We start from the raw sequence: 14659 nt of genomic DNA on the forward strand, positions 1-14659 counted from the left end.
GACGGAAATTAATTCAGTTAGAGCACAGCAATTTGGAGGTAGCAGAAGGATGGCAAATCCCACCCCGTCTCCTAATCTTCCCCAAAGGAACATATTTATTACAAACTCTAAAATCACCTTTTGATAACGCTGAACAGCCTGTGAGGGGCCCATTAAGGCATTCAAGGCAGACCCATTTTAATCCTTAACACCACTTGAAGATTATCCATTTTAAATGGCCTTGCAGAGCTTATCATAATTTTGCAAACTATTAAAAAGTATTAAAAAGCATTACTATATCTATCTGATGAGAAACATGGGCTCCTCCAGCCTGCCTGACAGAAAACACTGTATCTTTGTGGTTGTGATTCCAGCTGTGGCAGCTCAGACTCTCAATGGTACTGAGGCTCAGTTTCACTGGGAGGACATAATGCATTCTGGATTACTCTGCTCCTTGAAAACCTGTGAGAAGGATCGCTGCAGTTGCACTTACTCTGTGTAGGGTTGTGACGTCTCTTGATGCTTTGTTGGATGCAGTAGCTCCACGCTGCTCCTAAACTCAGGTGACTTCATCAAGTTACATAAACAGGCTGGAAAAGGAGAGAAAGAAAATAAGTCCAACCTCCACAAATGTGCAGTGGAAAAAGACTGAAATGCAGATGTGCATTCTGCAGTTGCAGAATGTGGCTCCTTCTCATTCCTTCGGTTGCCTTCACTAGATGAACAACTGCCACATTTAGAGGGCTAAATGCTACAACAAAAGAAATGTAAGCTCAAGAAGAAAATGCAGCATTGCATGTTTGCCCTGCAAAGTAGAGAGCAACCACAGCAAACCAAAAACCAGACAAGGCATGGGATGACTGGGAAGGCTTGGAAAACGGGGCTAATAACCCCAGCCTGCGCCAGGTAAGCCGGGCTTCTCACACTGCAGCACCAATAACATATTAAAACCTGACCTGCAGCACCATCCTGGGCTGGTGAGCAGAAAAGCATTCAGGCTGAAACTGAGCAGATAAGAAGTGAGGGGAAGCTGCCAGACCCATTTTCACTGGGGAACTGAACCACAATTCAGCCCAGGTGACATTTTACATATTTTCACCATTGTTTTTGTTTAATTTGTGAAAGCAATTACACAGCCAATTGAACAGTGTAAAGCAACTGCTGCAATAGTCAATATCTCAATGAGGTACAGCGCAGCTCAGCTTTCCCAGTTAGGATATTCAGGCATAGCCCTACGGTATCTGTACCATCCATCACTGACACTGCCATCTGGCTTACCTGATCCTCCCCAAATACAGCTTGTGCTGAACAAACGTGACTTTTCTTTGGGCACCTTCTGAGTAAAATGAGGCAATGAAACACCCTGCACTGGTAGAGACATGGACAATCCTAGCTGGTGTTGTCAGCTCTAAACTGAAGTGTGACTGAGGACAGCTAAGTGACACATGTGGCCAAATACACTGGGCTTCTCAGTGATCACTTTGATGCAGGTGATTAGTTGTTCACCTCACTGAACTGCATAGTGCAAACATGCAACACAGGCCTGTTGGACACAGTTGGAACTGAATGGGTGCAGCCTTGCAGCCTTAGTGACCTTGCCCCCTTATCCTTCAACTGAAGGTATTCCTAAGCTGGTAGAAGAGCTGGACCTGGCTAAAAAGCAAGGAAGAACCCTGCCTGGCTGGAGTAGATGTATCTACCAGCTCCAGTGCAGGTCAGTAAATCAAGCAGTATTCCTCAAAGAGCAGCATAGGACTGCTTCTCAGGGTGGGGCTGGGTGCATGAGTTGTGTAGAAGGTGCCAGCGCAGTGTACCTGGTCTGGTGTGAAACTATGTTCAAAGGTGTGCTTCAAAGAATAGGACTTGTGAGAGGTTAACAGGGAGCCTCGGGCAGAGCACAAGTTTAACCCAAAAGTCCTGAATTTGAAATGCCCCCTTTTCTCCTGATCCTTGTACAAAGCACTTCCCAGAACCTACACAGGTATTTCCTACCATGGTCCTCAACAAGCACAGTAGTTTGGATGTACCGGTATATTTTTGTGTGTATCTCCATTAGAGAATTTTTGCATCATTTCTTATCAGATAATAAGTAGTTTAGAGCAGATAACTAAATAGAAGCTACAGTATTCGAGCTCAACATTGTGGCAGTTGCTTGTCAGAAAAGACAGAAAGCAGCTCTGCGACCCACGTGGTATCAGTGCTGCACACAGGTCTGCATGGATCTAATCTTTCTACTGAAATGTAATTATAGCAAAATTGCAGTTGGCATTATAATGCAAGTTTAACGTTAAGAAAGATGTGTGTTTTTTGTGCATCTTCTCAGGAGACAGCTGCTTTTAGAGTGGGATAAGTTTCTGTTGTCAGTTGACCTCCTTGCACAGCCGAGCAGGAGGGAGCTGGATTCTATTTTGACTCATGTCTCAGGGGACTGTTTCCCTCAAATCCTCCCACAAAGCCCCAAACCCTGCTATTTTCTGTTTCTCTTTGCTACGGTGTGGCACAAGAGCCCCTCCTGCCCCACAGGCTCCTGACTGGGGCTGAGTCACCAGGAGCTGCTGCTTCCAGGTGTGTGATGGTCCACCTTGGTGACTCAGATGAGCTGCTGAGGTGGTGTAGCACTGCTAGTAGAGCAGGAGATGACTGTGCACGCCAGTACGCTGGGAGCTTGCAGTAGTGCCGCTGTGTTACCGATGATAAATAGCCCATGTCACTGCAGTAGCTGGTCTCCAGATTGAAGCAGACTTTTGCGAATCAGCAGGGTCAGCATTTGAAAAGCATGTGAATATTGTGCACTTGTAAATATTTGAGCACATCTGTTTAGCTCTCTCTCAAAAACCACTGGGAAAAACTACTTCACATTGTGCCATGCAGTGCTGTTACCCTGCTCTAATTGTCAAATCTGTTGAGTGTTTTTCTCATGCACACAAAAATTAAAAATTACTATCCTCATTCATGATTAATTCAGCTGCAGTGCTGCACTGTGTCACACCGCATTTTTTAAAGTATTAAATTCCACCTCATAATAAGAGTTTTAATTAACTTTTTGCTAGTTCATCTTTTTTTCCCCCCTTCACAGGGCCTCAGACAATCTCCAGAGATGTTCTTCCCACAAACATCTCACAGGATGCTGCCGTGACAGTGATGGGACACCAACCTGGCCTCTCCAAGCCCTGTGGCTTGCGCGCACACAGCTTACCTGACCAAGGGATGGCAGAGTTCTAACACACAGTGTTTCTGAATTGCCTGACAAGAGTGCTTTGCTATTACTTCAGCCCAAATCTTTTAGTGGCTATGAGTCTTTCATAGTCAGTCTTTATGGAAATCTAAAGAAGGACTTCAGAGGAACAGCATTCCTGTCTCTCTGTCTATCATGTTTCTGTACAAGCTTGTGCCCTCCTTCTGGCACTTGGTGCTCCCCAGGACTGCCCCAAACTGTTCACATACCTCTTTAGGATTTGCAGATGGACCCTCCAAGCCGTCATACTTTTGCAGGCAGGAAGAGCTGCAATTCCTTCTTCCTCAAGCTGGCCCTGACAAGTAGAAAGGAAAGCAGTTTAATAACTTGATCATTTTTAGAGCAGAGCAAAAGGCAAAGAAAACAGCATGGAAAGAGGAACTATAGAAGATCCAACTCCCTCCTAGATGTTTCATGAACCTTTCTGGAGCAATGTGATTTTCAGACTCAGAAGTGATTGAAGAACCCAAAGCCAGGTGGGCTGGAGAAAGCCTGGAACATTAGTTCTTGTGAATAGAGCACAAGCAAGCACTGAAAAGAGCTGCAGAGGCTCTGCCACTGCCCTGGTGGGACCCTGGTGGGAGCTGCCCCAGCAACGTGGTCTTGCTGATTCTGGGCAGCTTTTCCTCGCAGGACCAGCTCTTACTCAGCAGATCTCCTCAGGTTTTTCTGACCTTGGCAGTATTACAAGGGTCATATTTTCACATGGATGAACTGTTCTTGAACAATTTCTCCAATGTATTAAGCACAAACATGCTTTCTTCAGCATCAGGCATGTCTAATCTCCCCACCTGCTTTCGCCCCCAGCAGTCACACTCAGTCTCTGTTGCATGGAAAATCCCGCTGTCCTTTTTCTGTTAGGCAGCAGATTCTGGCTGCAGACTGAGGAAGTGCTCACTCTCCCCTCCCTGCCTAAGCTCACTTCCCCCACAGCCCAGTTCTGACAAGTTTTGGGGCATGGCTGGTATCAGGGAGGGCTTGAAACCCCCTGGAGGAATGGAGAGTGCTGCAGAAGCATTATATCCACCAGCAGTGAGGGGCCATTGTCCTGGACCCTCCTGCCTCTTCCTTTCTGCAGACTCACTGTTTATGATTTCATAATTTCACTTTACCTTATTTAATGTTTAACATTTCACATCTTAATTGACCTAATAAGTAACTTATGTGGGTCACACAGTAGTGTATTCCCTGAGCACGTGCCAGCATGGTTCCTGCTAACAAAATGGTGCCCTCGCAAAATGTGTGGGGTGCCCAAGTGGGAATTTCTAACTGTCCTCCCTGCAGAGATCCCTAGCTTGCTCACTGCCCCCCACTCACAGTCCTTCCTGGGGCCATCCTATGCAGCCTGCTGAGCTGAGAAGGCTCCAGAAGAGGTCATCCCCATAAATGCACATGGGGATGCTTTTGTAGCGCAGTCAGGCTCTGTCCCAACAGCTCAGCAGGACACATGTCATTACAGTAATTTCTGACAGTGCCTCACTGTGTATTTGAACATGGTGATCATTCACCAGCTCCCAACTGAGGGGACAAGGAACATTCAGCAAGGGCAGAGGTGATGTTGGTGTGCTGTCACACATGACACCTGGCAATGCCCACTATTTCTTTATGCCTTCAGAGATTTCATTCCTTGGAAGATCCCTGATGCTCTGGAAGGAGCGAGGAATCTCAGGCTCTTTTTGGTGGTGCCCAGTGACAGGACAAAGGGCACCGACTGGAGCGCAGGAAGTTCCATATGAACATGATGAAAAACTTCCATGACAGAGTGCTGGAACAGGCTGCCCAGGGAGGTTGTGCAGTCTCCTTCTCTAGAGATACTCAAACCCACCTGAATGCATTCCTGTGCGATCTGCTGTAAGGAACCTACTTTAGCAGAGGGTTAGATAAGATGATCTTTAGGGTTCCCTTCCAGCCTGTATGATTCTGTGATTCTTTCAGTATGTGAGAGGAGAAAACACTGCTCGATTTGACATACGAGGCCAGAAGAAGCGGTCTCAGAACCATTTGCTTTTCAGTCAGAAAACAAGTAAAGGCATTCCTAGCAAAGTGGGGTTTCCTTGGTACTTTCTTCTTTTCTTCCACACCCAAATCCCCCACACAGGCTGGCAACAAACATTCCCCAAGCCATGAACTTCATTAGAGTGGGAACTGCGCTGGAGCATCTCTGCCTTCCAAGCTGACACTCACCTAGCACAGTTTGTATTGCTTTCTGGATGAAAGAAGCTGCAGTTTCTGAGAGACTTCATGCCATTTTGTGTTTTTCTGTCACAGCAGTTGTGTTGGGTTGCTCTGGCTCTTGTGTGGTCAGTATGCTACCAGCCATTTTAGAATGTGCTTGTATAATAACTAGGACAACATTAAAAAAGTCAAAACTTTACTCCTCCATTTCCTGAGCTTTTTTGCCCTACTTTGGTGCCACATCCCACACACCACCAGGATGGGCAAACCCTCTCCAGGCTTTCCTGTACTACCTACTGAACTGTGTCAGCCACTTGGTCTGAAATGCAGCCCTTTTCTGCCTAGAGTTTGCTCTGGGGATGCAACAAGTGTTCTGTGAAATCTAAGTAAGAAGGAGCACTGCAACTAAGTATAGCTGATGTTTGCAGCTTTACTGCAAGGCTGTGTAAGAGATTTGGATTCTTTACCACTAAAATTAATCAACGACATGCATTTCAGTCCCCTAGGCTGATTTGTAAATACGATTGTGTGTCTCAAGTGTACACTGCATATGTGTAATTGTCAGCTCTGGTTTACTTTGAATAGATTCAAGTTCAGATAAAGCAGAGGAAAATGCAGGCACCCAGGTATATCCTGCATTTGGTAGTATGAAGAACAACACCCACTTACCAGCCTGACACCCATCTGAAAGTGCTCAGCAATTCTGCACATTCACCTTATGGATTGTTCCCAGATGGAAATTTGCATTTAAGAGTGACTGGTAAAAGCAGAGCTGGACCCACACATCTGTAAGAACCTGTCTCTACAGCGAGTATAATTCATATTAATCTTCAGCCACCCCTTTTCTGTCATGGCTGTCCTCCCCAGCTCGGCTGCCAGTCTCATGCAATACACAGCTTTTTAGCCTTGCCACTGCCAGTTTTTTTTTGCCTCCCCGGGGCCAGTGCTTTGCACAACTGGGCTATTACCAGCCTTGCTGCTGGTGAATCTCAGTTGTATTGTGCAATCACCCTCTCTACTGTAAATGTCAAGCAGCTGCTGCCTGTGTGGGCAGTGGCTTTGCAAGTGCTTTGTTCTGTCCACTCAGAAAGTTTTCCAGGTGCCACAAAGTTCTGTACTTCCCTGCTTCAGGATACAGAGACTCTTCAGCTGCTATTTCACCTCTGATGCATCTCCTTAAATACAATTATCTTTTCCCTCATGAATATAGAATATGCAGCATCATGAAGTGTCAGTGAAAGGAATGTGTTTATGCCCAAAACACAAGCTTTAACAAACGGGACACAGGAAGAGGCAGTAGTACAGACAAGCTTATGAACAGGACAAGCTGGACAAAAAAACATTACAAACACTCCTCAGGAGTTTCCTGTCTGCTCAGCATGATGGAGCATAATGGATAAGCAGAAGGGAGAACTCCTCGGAGCAAAACATGTCCAGAGGAGCCTCTGGCTATATCACAGGATAAAATGGCATTTCCCCAACACAGCTAGGAACCAAATAAGAGTTAAATACAGCTGCTTAGAATCATTTTCAGTTGATTTTTCTTCATAAAAGGCCATCATTAAGATCTGAAAGTTAACAAAAGAAACTGTTTTCACCAGATCTGCAAAAAGAAATTTGGAAACATTCTTTTTCTTTACTTAATTACATTTTTCTTTCCCTTCCTTGCCCTCCTCACTTCTTCTGTGGTGGCAAATGAAATAAAGTGTAACAAAAGAGAGGCAGGAAAGGAGCGGGAGGAAGAATATTAAAAAATAATAAATTTAAAAAAAAGAAAAAAGAGGAAAGCAAGGATGCAAAAACAAATAACAAAGAATGGAATAACAAAAACAGAGATCTTTCATCTGCAATTATTTTCCCTACATTTCAATGAAAGTATTCAGGAAAACAAAATATTACTAATTTTCTCTCCAGAGGCTTTTTTGAAATGGTTTCAGCATTCTTCCCCAGCCAGGTTTCCTCCCATCTCTGAGCCACTGTGATGAGTGGCGCAGGAACTGCTCCACCAGCATGGGAGCCAGGGAACGGGCCACCACGCCACCAGAGGACACGTTGCTGGGATTAGGAAATCACTGACTCCAGGCTGAGCCCAGCAGGCCTTAGCAGGAACACACTGGCCATCCTGTCTCTCTTCATTACAAAATCAGTTTTGTTTAGTATGGGATGCCTGGAATTTAAACCGCTGTTAATGTCAACCTCTGATAAACTGAGCATCTAGAAAGACAAACTCAACTGCTGAGGAGCACCTCTGCCCAGGTTAGCCTCCTGCAAAGCAAAGCGTTCACAGCATATGTCCTATGCCCATCGTGGCTAGTACACGTGCAAACTAAACACCAGGACAGAGGTTGGAACTGGTGCAGCCATCCCAGCACCATGCTGGTGCCCAGCCCTCAGGTGGTCTCCCTTGCTGTGTCAGAAGAGAAGGTGCTGGACTTCTACCACCAGCAAGAAGTGCTGGTTGATGGAGCCCTGCGAGCACTGATCTGAACAGCTTGCGAACCATTACTATCTAGAAGTGTCAAGTAAGATTAGAACAAACATCAAGCAAAGATGAAATAAACAGCTATTGTATGGGCAGAAATGGATTTTCAGTTTCCACAGTAAATAAAATAATGTGCTGTCTTAGTCAGTGCCCCTGTGATGATACAGTTTGCAGGATTTTTACTGGCAAGCTGCCATACTTACTTTCATTTATCTGCCTCAAAGCACCATTTCAAAAAGTGCAAAAGCATGTTGTTGATAGAGTAGATTGTTTATAGCTGAATTGAGTATTTCAGAACAACACGCATTGTAATAAAGTGGGGGAGGGGACGAGGAAGCCAGCACAGCTGCAGCTTCTTGAATCCTTTGTCAAAATCAATGCCAGAACTCTGAGATATATTTATTCTGTCTTAGGAAATGCAATACGCAACCCCCCTACCTGCTCCGCTCCATGACAAGTGCTAACAAAGGCCCTGAAGTCCTGCAGGCCTACGTTACCTTGCACTGATGGTGCTGGTATCTCCAGATTTCCACAATAGCTCTTTGGTGGCCAGTGAGGGCCAGAGATCCCTTATCTTGGAGCCTTTTTCCAGCTCTCTGCTGTTCCTCAATTATGCATTTGGCACAGGAATTCCATCAGCAACCTGAAGTCAAGAGATAGGAGTAGAGTATTAAAAAATAACAGTGCAAAGAAAATGAAGGTGTTTCAAGAGCAGAGGTGTGCAGGTCCAGTGACCTGCCACTGCAGGAGTCAGCCAGCCAGAGTGAGATGAGAAGCCAGAACTGCCCCTGCAGCGGTGGCAGAAAGTTGGCTTGTCTGAGTTCACCAGTCTGCCTCTGCATTCACAGTGCCTTCAAAAAGACAGGTTGGAAGGACTGCTCTCCATGTTGAAAAAGACATAAATCACAAAAAAAACCATACACCTCTGGAGATTTCCACTGCCAACAAGGGCTGGTTTCCTCAGCACAGACAATAAATGGCTGATGAATGAGGACTCCAGTTCCCTTGAGACCGCAGCATCTAAACAAATAGCAAACAGAAAAATATGAGTGGAATTAAGGTAAGAAGAGAGCTTCCTTCTGTCAACAGGAGCTCCTGGAGACACTCAGCACCCCAAAGCAGCACTTGATCCTTGGCTGAATCAAGCCCCATTAGCATATTTCCAGGCATTTAGAGATCCCATGTTTTCTACATTAATATTTAACCCACCAAGTCTTTCAAAGCCCATCTTCCCAAACCTCAAGTTCCCAGATGCTTTTTAATGCCCTTCTCAATAGTGCAATAAAAGTCTGATATTTTATTACTCCCATGAATTATTACCCTAATTTGTAATTTGCCAGACTTCGTTAAACTTCAAAATCTGTACAGTATTTTCCCACACACAAAAAAATGCTGTGTGCGACACATTTTTCACTAACAAGTTGTAGCCTAATATTTAAATAGACACACTGATTTTTCTGAAAGGGTGCACTATCTTTGTCACGCTGTCAGCGAGGTTGTTTTATGTCACCCCAAATTATGTTTAAAGGTTTTCCTAAAATAGAAAGGATAACCTAGAACTGTGCACGAAAGTCTGGAAGCAGAATGAAATGGTTATACAGTCTTCTAAACTTTGATGTAACATAAACTTCCAGGATGGTTTATAGGCACCATTTTATTTTTTTTTTTAAAGAAGTAAGCGTCTTGGTTATCTGGAATGCAGATGCTGGGCAAATTCAGAAGCTCTGGCATGCCTGCAAGCTGTGCTCCCTATGCAGTAGACGCCAAAGATAATGGAGTAAAAGACGCTCAAGATTTCAGCATCTGCTGAAGTTAACAGACTACATGGAGCTGAGGGTCATGCCTGCAAGGGCACCTTCCTGTTCATGAACTCAGCGGCTGGATTCCAGAGAAACATAGAAATGAGGTGGGTCAGATTGGTCACATCAAGCAGCAACAATGATTTCCATGTCAAAACTTGCCACAGTTCTCTGCAGAATGCTTTGTTAGTAACTTGACTGGCAAGACAACGAAAGCATTTACCATTCTACATGGAAACACGGCCTCATACTTCCCATAGTCAGAGACTCTGCCATCCTGGAACAAGCAACTTCATCATTCACAGAGAGCTAGCAACATCTGAAGACTGAACACTAAACACTCAGTGGCTGGACAAATCTAAGACAGAAACGTGAAAGCGCCTTGACTGGAGAACCTGTATTTGTTCAGAACTGAAAAAATGCAATCATTTCTGTATTCTGTTCTAGAGATCATTTTCCACTATGACAAAGATCTGTCCTGCAGTGAACCTGTCACAGTTTATTTCTGGATGGACAAGGGCTCTGGACAGTAAACTCTCCTCAAAGAGGAATGATTCTTAATGATGGCTTGTGTGCTTTTAAGCACAGGCACCCATGGCATTTACCCCAGAATTCCTACTGTCAGAAGCTGCTGCCTGGCCTCAGCCAGCTCTGCTGCCATGTTTCCCCTTGCAGCCCCCTCCCACTGCTTCCCAGAATGACTCCAGAGCAGAATCCCACTGATGTGCAAAGCCCTGTGTGAGAACAAACAGGGTGATGCACGAGGTTCTGCCCTCATGCCCAGCAGCATCTGTATGTGATCAACAGCCTCTACGAAGCACTTAGCCCTTTGCTTATTTCTCAGGGCTGTAACTTATTAACAGGGTTACCTTCTCCGATGAAATATCATCATCATGTGTAAACACCACTGACAGGCATTAATTGCAGACAATGCCTTTAATCAACAATTGAACATTAATAAGAACAGACCTTGAGAATTAACACAATGAGACACTTGTACCTAATCACTAAAGAGTACTTCTCATAAAGAAAACCCTTTCCTTTTGTTCCTAAAAAGGTCAAGGTCTTCTTTTCTCTATTTGACAAGGAGAAAAACCACACAGAGGAGAGCATATCGAGGCTTTATGTGGCTTAAATTATTTCCATCCATGCATAAAAAAATGCTCCTTTTCAAAGATGTTCACCAAGTTTTTCTATGTGATCTACAGCTCCCAGAGCCTCTGCTCCTGAAATTATTAGGTTAGCTGCTGAAAGAAGCAATCAAGTTTTACTGTTAATCTTAAAAGCTAATCCTTTTTATTGACTTCCCAGTCAATAAAATTGTAGCTCTCAAACTACTTTCAGGTTTGCTTGAGTAATAGGAGGGTTAGTGTGTACCTGTGCCTGTGTTTGAAGCGGCTAATTCCCTTGCTGTGTACGCTGTGCTCACAGGTTAAGAATATAAAGCAATTTGCCTTATCGCTTGGTGTGGGGTCCTGCTTACACTGAAATCAGAGCAAGGGCTGGGCTGAGAGAACTTGGGGAATAAGGCTGGGACCTTCAGCTGGTCATGGTTTATGGATGGTCATTACAGGGAGTGAATATTCCTGATGAACAGAAAGGATGAGGAGAAATAGTTTTGGTTTTTTTATTTGTTAAAAGAAGCCCATTATATACTGCCATCTCCATTTACAAACTGAAATCTAACCCAGAGTACTGAAGAAGTATCTCAGATTGGTTATTTCTCAGCTACAGCAAAGCTAAGGGACTGAAGGGAACACCAGGTGTTCTGGCCACTTTTAGCTGCTGTGGACTGGATGTGCCACACTCCCAGGTTTCCTCCAGCCCCACCAGGCTCCCTGGGAGCCCCGGCACCACCTCAGCCAGAAGAAGCATGGGAGAAGAAAAGCAGGTCTGCTCTCAGCTTACATGCTGTGTTGAGCACTAAAATATAAATAGCTCTCTGAGCAGCAGGGAAAACATGAAGGCTTCCTTGGCTTTGTAATCTGCAGTGGGATTTTCTTGTGCCGAGCAGTGTGCGAGCTCTGACTGCATCTCTTCCCACTGGCGGGGGGCATTCTGCTGCCTCTCAGGGTGCAGCCCTTCCCTTGACAGTGGAATCAGTGCTGTTCCTCTTCGTCCACTGCTGGTTTCATGAAGTCTGTGAGAATTAAAAGCACCATGCGCAGCCACTGCAGGGACCAGCCTTGGGTTCAAAGGGTGCTAGGGGGAAATTTTTCCCTTTCTCCAAACCTCTTCAGCCACCAAGTTACTGCAGCTCTGGCAGCACCAGCAGCTGACCAGTGCCTGGCTCTGCTCCCAGCTGGCATGAGGCACGGGGACAGACGGGGCAGGACACACAGGACAGGATTCAGCAGGACACACTGTGAGCTGAGGGCTCACCATCATGCTCGGGTTTCAGGTGGGCCCATTCTCCATCCGCTCTGAGTGCGTACAGCCAGTTTCATGCTCTTAACATTTCCCAGAAATTCAAAGTGACAGAACCGGAGGTATTGCAATCTGGAACTCTTAACTTTAGTAAACTGGTGAGAATACTGGAATGTGTATGTTCCTTATTTAACTGCTCCACCAGCTTTCCTTATATGCTGCTTCACGCAGCCGTTCAGGATACATATTAGACAACTAACATCTGGACTGAATATCTATTAGGACCATATGCTCTACTCAGCTACAGCATCATGTTGGAGATTGGGAAAATCCAAACCAAATGGAGATATCAGAAACTTTCAAGGGTCAAAAATAAAGTAATTTTGGTTTTTCCAGCCCCTATGAACATGGTATATTGGCCTGCAATCTACGCCTTGTGCTAAAGTCTCATTGCAGATACAACCTGACTTTATAAATGAAGAGCAACTTCAGTATTGTGGCTGAAACAAATCTATCTTGATGATTTCTCCCCAGTAAAGTTCTGAGGCAATGCTGAGTGACTGTGTATCCTAAATGAGGCTGAGCAGTAAGACACACAACTGTTAGCTTCCTGCTGATGCCTTATGATGGTGCTTCAATATGGGAGCAACTAGTTTAGAGCTGAAATGGCTACATATGCCCAAACAGCCATGTGTGAGAAGGTGCTCTTTACATCAACAAGAACAGCCTTTAGGAGCCATCGGAGCCCCTCAGGACAGCCAACAAAGCATGGCAGGACTCCCTTAGTACTGAATGAAGGATTGAGCACTGAGCAGAAAAGCTGGATTGTACATGAAAGGGAGAAGGCAGAATGACCCTTTGCCAGCGTCAAGACCCCATCAGACTTGCTTGGAACAAGGAGCAGAATGTAATCACTGGGCTTCCATGGTACCGATACCGCTTCAAATGCACATGCTTTTGGACAGTGCACTTTGCAGAGTGATGTCTCAGGAAACAGACTGAGGGATTTCCCTTGATTTAGATGGGGGCACTAGGACAACCATTGTATTTCATTGAAATAGTATCTGCAACACATTTTTCAGGTCAAAACAGCAACACTTCCCAAAATAAAAAACTCCAAGTAATTTTGCAAGATAAAACAATCCCATTTTACTCTATAAGTTTTCACAACAAAATTAAATAAGATAAAAAAAAAAAAGTAAAAAACACTACTTTAAAAATCATAAACATCCTTTGTTACAGATGATCTTAAGGGTTTTCTTAAGATGCTGTAGATGAATGGAATAATACAACGAAGGTGGAGAAAAAGAGGGCATGGACTGTGTTTTCTTGCTCCAGAGAAGTAGATGAACAGGCACTAAGGGGCTGAGTGACCAGAGAGAGAGATGGGGTGGGATTAAACAGGATAGTGTGCCTGATGAAAGCCTGTGAGGACTTGGAGTCACATCACTGCCATGCCTGGGGAGCCCAAAGGCAGGAATGAGAAGGGCTGGAGGTAAGCGCTGGCCACAGGGCAAGCGGGAGTCCTGGCCTTTAACCTGTTGTTGCAGGCAAGGTAGGGTGATTCCCCTGGAAATAAGGCAATGGTCTTGGCACTGCTTGAGGCCATGGGTCCCCACCAGCTGTACAGCAAGCTCTTAGCACCAGTCATGCACAGAAAAGGTGAAGGAGATGGAGGTAAATGTTACTGGGTTGACCAGAAAGCTGCATCCCAAGGATCTTGGCTGATCATCTCTGCAGACTGATGGGATGCCAAAGGAAAACAAGAAATAAGGACCACTGAGGGAAATTATTTTCAGTAACTGTGTCAGCAAAAGAGAACGAGTGGTTAAGCAGCCATAAATGTACACTGATCTTTTCTTTGAGGTGCTGTATGGAACTACGGTCCCTCAGCCAGAGAGACAACGTGAGGCTTAATAATCCTGCCCAAGTCCTGACATTCTAGTGAAGCCAATGGCCAGTTCCTACTCTCCAGCCCTATGCCCTGTTGCCCTGTGCCAGCAGATGTTCCCAAACTTACTCTCATTTCCTTTCATAAGACTTTTTTTTTTTCCCTTCAAAACTCTGAGGTCTAGAGACTTCATTTTCTTGAGATGAAAGATTAGATTCTGTCAGCTCTGAGTACATATGTGGGCTGATCTGGCCTATGGGCCGTATGTTTGACACCCCTAGTGTACTGTGTTATTGTACCCGGAGGAGGTGATGGGGACTTATTTATAGAGACAGTGTCTGTCAGGGGAAGTTGTAAGTGCAATTCGTGTGGGTTAAAACAGGGAGAGCATGTACTCCTGACAGTGGACACTCCCTGTGTTCTAGGCATGGTCATGGTGAGCATTCTTAGCGATTCTTAATGGTTTTCAATTTTATTTACCTTTCTTTTTTCTTTCTCTTTTTCTTTTTCTTTTTTTTTTTTTTTTTCCTGAGAACATGCAGTATTTTTAGACTCTTCTTGCATACCGAAATTTGGAGAAATGACAAGTCCAGGGACTTCTGGGGTGCTCGAGGCATATCTAACCTGTCATCTGTGCCTCACGGAGCTGCAGATGCTGCCGCAGAGCTTTGCGGCACACGGTGGCAGTACTGTGGGGTCGGTGCTTGGCTCTGCATGGCACGGTGGGCCCT

General features: G+C 45.0%; 1 long non-coding RNA gene across 1 annotated transcript in view; it reads right to left on the reverse strand.

The window, feature by feature from the left end:
- Positions 1-392: 392 nt before the first annotated feature.
- Positions 393-14659, reverse strand: part of LOC116653701 — a 163193-nt gene continuing 148926 nt past the window's right edge. Inside the window, exons 3-5 of the long non-coding RNA XR_004308078.1 lie at positions 8369-8514; positions 3424-3509; positions 393-569 (exon numbers count right to left, since the gene is read on the reverse strand). This is a non-coding gene — a long non-coding RNA (uncharacterized LOC116653701). The remainder of the gene's footprint in view (positions 570-3423; positions 3510-8368; positions 8515-14659) is intronic.

Source organism: Coturnix japonica, chromosome 7 (genome assembly GCF_001577835.2).
Source record: "Coturnix japonica isolate 7356 chromosome 7, Coturnix japonica 2.1, whole genome shotgun sequence".
In the NCBI taxonomy this organism is placed as follows: Eukaryota; Metazoa; Chordata; class Aves; order Galliformes; family Phasianidae; genus Coturnix; species Coturnix japonica.